Raw genomic sequence first — 6808 nt, 5'->3', positions numbered from 1 at the left:
TTTTCTTTGAAACTGTGATTTTGTTTTCTCAGCTCGACAAGAATGGTTAAAATTGACCAATTTAGTGAAAGGGCAAAAGAAATAATGGTGACAAAAATGTAGATCGTCATTTTAATTTAAAATAATTGTGACTTTGTGATATTTTATTTTTAGCCTAACAAAATATAAGAAATGGTATTTATATATTGAAAAGAATGGTATTAAGGTTCAAACGAGATGACAAAATCATGATCGTGATTTTACTTTAAAAAAAAAATTGTATAAGTATGTCTTTCTTTTAGTTCAACGAGTCAAGTCAAATCCTTTTTATTTGTACAGCCCTTATTCACAAAGAGTCTCAAGGGGCCGCACAGGTTATTGCACGGACTATTATTTCAGACTATTATTACACCATCCCCTGATCTGAAACCAACTTGAGGGCAAGGAAAAACTTGAAAAACCTTGAGAAGGGACCGCACATGTGGTAATCCCCCTTTCAGGATGACCAGGCTGCAATGGATGTTGCAATTACAAATAGTACAGATATATTGTCAACAAAAAATAAAGGTTTTTCATATACTATAGAGTAGAAGTGTCTTTTAAGCTTAGATTTAAACATTTCCACTGAGGTTGCGGATCGGATCTCAGGGGGAAGAGCATTCCACAGCACCGGTGCCCGGATGGAGAACGCTCTCGACCCTGCGGGTCTCTTCTTGGCTCTTGGGATCACCAGTAGACAGCGCTTTCATAACAAAGGTTTCGGACCGGAACATAGGGGGAAATCAAATCTGAAAGATATGAGGGAGCAAGTCCATGTATGATTTTGAATAATACCAAGAGAACCTTGAAAGTTGGACCAGTTTTTTATTTTAAATCGTGACAGAATCAAGACTATGATTTTATTTAACTTTTAAAATTGCGGAATTTTATTTTTAGCCCAACAAGACCAAACATCCATCCATTCCAACTATTATCTGCACCGCTTATCCACAATAGGGTCGTGGGACTGCAGGAACCCATCTGAGTTATCTTAGGGCAGTGGGCCGGGGACACCCTGAACTGGTTGCCAGTCAGTCTTAGGGAAAGACAACTCACTCGCTCATTCGCACCGAGGGACAATTCGAACCGGCCAATCAAAAGGCATGTTTTTGGAATGTGGGAGGAAACCCACGCAGGCACAGAAAGAACATGCAAACTCCACACGGTAAGCTGCGGTAGCTGGACCTTGCGTGGGGCTGCGCTCCAACCACCCAACCACTGTGCCGCCCCAAGACAGAACAAATGGTCAGAAATGAGTCCAAATAGTTGTGACAAAATCAAGATGGTGATTTCAATTTTGAAGATGGTGATTATAAATGTCAACCTAAATACTGTTTTTCCTGACCTGCTTGCACATTTTGAACTAGCTTGAAGCCAAAACCAGATGCTCCTGTGCAGAGGATCGGGACTAGATCCCTCCTGCAGTGTGTGCAAACTCGGTGAAAGAGTACACGAAATGTTTGACCTCTGTCAAAGCAAACAAAGGCTACTGTACCAAACATTAAAATTCATTTTCTCAGGTGTTCGAATACATTTGCAGCTATATCACACAAAAAAAATCATGCGGTGTGATTTCTGCATTTTTCTTTTTAGTTTGTCTCTCTCACAGTGGATATGCACCTATGATGAAAACGTCAGACCGCGCTCCATGATTTATAAGAGGGAGAAATAGCAAAATAGCAGATTGTTCAACGAATTATTTTCTTCACTGTAAATAATGTGTTTGTTTTGTAACCACTATAGGGCGATAAATACCAGTTAAAGGTGTATTTAATGGCTGTGTTTAAAACAGGCATGGTAGCCCCTCCTCCAACAAAACTGCAGCTCATAGAAAACTCTGTTGACCCGCCTTTTTATTGAATTTTCTGTGTCGGTAGAGGGAGTTATTGATAAGCAGCAGGACAATTTTCCTCCCGCTTTGTTAAAAGTTCCAAAATATGAACTATTAAATATTGCTTAGCGCAAGTAGTTCAAAGGTCAACGATTACTCAACAATGTTTTTTGGGTGTCGACTATTTCGAAAAAAAAAAAGCAGTATCCAAACGTCACTCCAGGTGTTTGTTTATCCAACTCTCTGAGCCGACTTTGAATGCGTCATCGGACGTCACCTCAACGTCAAGTTCGGGTTGTTGTGAAATCCACGCGCAAATGAACTTTACGAGAACCAATCAGGGGACATCACAATAAACAGGTAAATACAAACCAGAGTCCATGTTGATAGAACTGAAGGCTAACTTTCAAGTGACAGCGACACCATGTGGTGTCCAAATTCTTCATCCATTGAAATTAAACACAATTTCAATGATTAGCAAAAAACAAGTGTGGTGTCGTGTAATACACTCCCCTTCCAGCAGTGTCGCTGTATACCAATGTGCAGCCTTGTACTTGTGCTTAAGAACTACCGAGGAAGAAGTTAAGTAAACACTCTATGAATGTACCGTACGTGCCTGTCTCTGAATCCTGCTACAACTCTACTACATACACAACATATTGGCGTCGAGGATGACTTGTATCGGAATCTCACAACCCCCTGCTTTGCTTGAAACCCCGGGTAAGCCTACGATGTTGCACACCACGTGGATTCGGATTTTCAAAAATTACCTGCTAGCATTGACTGCAAACGACATGCCGGACAAACGGAAACGCGCACTACTACTGCACTGTTTAGGCACAGAAGGACAGAGAATTTTTCTTTCCCTTCCCGAAACTGGCACTTCTTACAAATCCGCCTGTGATGCGCTAAAAACTTTCTTTGTACCGAAGATGAATGTCGTGGCTGAGCATAGCAAGTTCCGTCAGCGTGCTCAGAGACCGGGCGAGACCAATGCTCAGTTCATTGCTGCATTGAGGGAATTAATTACTAACTGTGACTTTGGCACGTTTGCTGATGATATGATTAGGGATACATTCATTGAGAAGATGTCCTTTTCGAGAATCAGAGAACGCTTACTGTTGTAAACGGACTTAAAACTTGACAAAGCGATCACTATTGCTACACAAATCGAATCTGCTATGTCAGAGGCTAACGCTATTGCTCCTGTGCACGTGCCCGACGTCCCTGTGAAGTTCGTGCGACAAAGAGATAAAAAAGATCAAAACCAAAGGAATCGGATCAGTTCGCCTACACAGCGCTCGAGAGATAAAAGGAATCAAGATAAAAGGAATCAACACAAAATCTGCTACCGTTGTGACTCCAACTCTCATCTAGCAAATGACCCCAAGTGCCCTGCTAAAAATGCAAAATGCAACCAATGTGGGAAAATTGGACATTTTGGTAAAGTGTGCCGCAGCGAAATTCCGACTCGTTCAGTGAGAGAAGTTACTGTCCCGGACCTTACTGTGTGTCATGTAGCCCCTACAGCTGCAGTCCCAAAGCGCCTTACGTGTACAGTTGCTCTCCATGCGAATGATGAACAGTCAATTACTACTGACCTGCTTGTGGACACTGGTTCAGCAGTCTCAATCCTACCAGAGAGAATTTACAGAGATTCATTTATGCACATGCCTCTCTCAAAGCCTACTGTACGTCTGGTGACCTACATGAAGAAGCCAATTCCAGTGTTGGGCTGTCTTCCACCTACTGCTACATACTGCAACCAGAGTGCATATACTGACTTCTACATAGTTCCTGATGGTACCCCACTCCTGGAAATGGACCTTTTCGCTGCACTTCGCCTCCACATAAAAGATGGGCAGATTGCAACACCTGCTGCATCGGAGATGAGTTACACCATGAACACTACAAATGCTTTAGGCGTTGCCACAGGTTTTATGCACAAAGTTAAAGTGCATGCTGACATCCCTCTAGTCCAGCAAAAGCTACGCAGACTCCCATATGCCATGCGTGACAAGGTGTCGGAGGAGCTGACGAAACTGGAAACAAATACAACATACGACCACGAGGAAATAGAGTTAGAGATGGTGGCTGCTGTGTCTCCTGATTTTGCTGCAGTCACTGCTGATGAGCTCTCCAGTGCGTGTGAGGAATGTCCAGTGCTACAGAAGGTGCGACACTACATGCAGAAGGGATGGCCTCGTACTGCAAAAGGCCTTGACCCCCTCATCGTGCCATGCTTCCGTGTGCAAAATGAGCTTGCCGTGCAGAACAGTGTCATTGTGCGTGGCACTCATCGTGTTGTGATGCCACAACAGCTACAGAAAAAAATGATCCAACTTGCTCATGCTACACACCAAGGGATTGTTCGCACAAAACAAAGACTGAGAGACTTGTACTGGTGGCCTGGAATGGATTCTCACGTTGAGCTCGCCATCAAATCATGCACTACCTGCTTGCAGCATGACAAAACCGCAACCACACGTACTGCCCCATTACAGCCTGTGCCTACCCCAACTGCTGCCTGGGAAAAGGTTGCTGTGGACATTGTTGGTCCTATTCACTCTGCGCCTGCTGATTGCCGCTTCGCCATCACCCTCATTGACTATTACAGCCGATGGCCCGAGATTGCCTTCTGCTCAAATTGTACTTCTGCCTCTGTTATGACTTTTCTTTCCATTGTGTTTAGCAGAGAAGGTAATCCAAAGGAAATAGTTACTGACAATGGCCCTCAGTTCCTGTCGACCGAGTTTGAAACATTCCTTAGTGACAGGAACATCACACACCGTCGCAGCTCTGTGTACTACCCACAGGCCAACGGTGAAATCGAGCGTTTCAACAGAGTCTTCAAGGACTGTCTACAAACAGCCAACATCGAAGGCAAACCACTGAAAGCCTTCTTCACTGAGTTTTTACACGCTTACAGAGCCACACCACATGCCGTGACTTCAGTATCCCCCGCTGAACTTTTGCATGGTAGACCACTGAATACAAAGCTTCACATTACAGGTCTTCACTCCATGCGCCCCACTGCTGACAAAGGCAACATGCTACAAAACATACAAAACAAACAACGGAAGTCAAAACAATACACTGACAAACGGCGCGGTGCAAAATCACCCAGCTTCCAGATTGGCTTTGCAGTTCGCATCCGCAAACCTGGAATCATTGCCAACGGACACTCAAAGTTCACCAAGCCACTGACGGTGGTAGCCCAAAAAGGTCCAGCCACTTATCTGCTGTCTGATGGAAAGGTGTGGAATTCTTTCCACCTTGCCCATTCTTCCGCCTGTGCTGCTGCTTTAGCGCAACAGCCTACTAATGCTGAAGATTGCCTCCTGCCAAGCAACCATGGTGCTGAGCCACCTGAACCTGTAACTGAAACTTTGCCCTCACCACATCCCTCTCCTAGTGCACCGAGAATACGACATGCTCCTGCATGGCTTCAAGATTACGTGACTTAAAAAAAAAAGAAAAGAGACACACAAAAGATGAGGTGATGTTCAAAAAAAAAAGAAAAAAAAGAAAAAGACATGATGAATGTTCATTGTTTAAAAAAATTGACATGTATGTTTTATGATGTGATCCTCATACAGTCTACTTACGTTTACAAGGTTTACACACTTTTGCCTACCGATATTACAGTATAGTTCCTTACATTACTGCTTACCTTTGATAAATATTAACCTCTAATCTGGTACTGAATATTGAAATGTATGTTTTCTATAAGATCATACTTACCGAAGAGTTATTGCGTATTTCAGATTAATGCTACTGTTTGTGTCCTATTCTAACAAAAAGGGAATATGAGGTGTCGTGTAATACACTCCCCTTCCAGCTGTGTCGCTGTATACCAATGTGCAGCTTTGTACTTGTGCTTAAGAACCACCGAGGAAGAAGTTAAGTAAACACTCTATGAATGTACCGTACGTGCCTGTCTCTGAATCCTGCTACAACTCTACTACATACACAACAACAAGTTCATTAGTTTCCTGTTTTCCTTCTCTAGCCACTTAGTCCTGCTGTTTCCTTTTCTAGCCACTCGGGTTAGCCACTTGGCTGCAAGCAATGGTTTGCTACTAGCTGGTATTATTGTTAGCTACTCCTGCCATCACCTTCAGTGTCACCCAACTTCCACAGCGGCTCATGCAAGAGAACGTTGGCAAGTTCAACTATTCGGGCCTCTTTTTTTCCACTGTTTCCTTCTTTGGTCAGCCTCCTGGATTGAGGCTATGGTTTGCCACTAAACACTATCGTTATTGTTGCTGCTGTATACAAATAAACCTACCTTTAGTGAAACCCGCCATTGCATCTGGGGCTTGTCATCTTGGACCTTTTTTCACGGTTTCCTTTTCTAGCCACTCATGTTAAACACGTGGCTGACCCACGTTGTGAACAAAAAAGGCAATGGGATGTTGAACTGAAAGTCAATCGTTGCTTTTATTGTGGCAAAAATATTTTGAATTTGTTTGAATTGACCTTGGGTGAGATTGGTGCCAAGTTTCACAATCCAGTGGAAAAAAAGGTTTTCTGTGTTAATCTCAAAGCATTTTCAGTCCCGCACGTACGCAGTCTGGAAAGTGAGGCGCTCACGTTCATCTTTTGTGCCATTTTTCACATTCATGTTTTGTCAAGGAGTTGACCCCCCCCAGGCAATGAAGATTTCCAAATCAAGCCACATTGGACTCACAAAGGAGCTTCTATTTGAGGATGAGCTCATATTTGTCCCACCAAGTAAACCCGAAATCCTTCAATCATCGTTTATGGAAAGGGAAGTTGAGTTTTACCGGCAAAACTTAAACTCTAAAGGGACACTGTGTGATATTTGACCACACTGTGTGATATTTCACCACTAGATGTCGCTGTATTGTGTAGTGCCACCGAAAACAAGTGTTGCAAAGCACAAGAAAAATACCAACCGAGGAGACATGGTTACCATTTTTCTTCTCATGGGCC

General features: G+C 43.3%; 1 protein-coding gene across 1 annotated transcript in view; it reads right to left on the bottom strand.

Moving 5' to 3' along the window:
* Nucleotides 1-6808, bottom strand: part of LOC148356913 (ATP-binding cassette sub-family G member 1-like) — a 162937-nt gene that overhangs the window by 75702 nt on the left and 80427 nt on the right. The window lies entirely within an intron of this gene.

The sequence above is a fragment of the Urocampus carinirostris genome, chromosome 11 (genome assembly GCF_059441175.1).
Source record: "Urocampus carinirostris isolate Australia breed hairy pipefish chromosome 11, RoL_Ucar_1.0, whole genome shotgun sequence".
Classification (NCBI taxonomy): domain Eukaryota; kingdom Metazoa; phylum Chordata; class Actinopteri; order Syngnathiformes; family Syngnathidae; genus Urocampus; species Urocampus carinirostris.
This window is presented reverse-complemented; position numbering and strand designations above follow the sequence as displayed.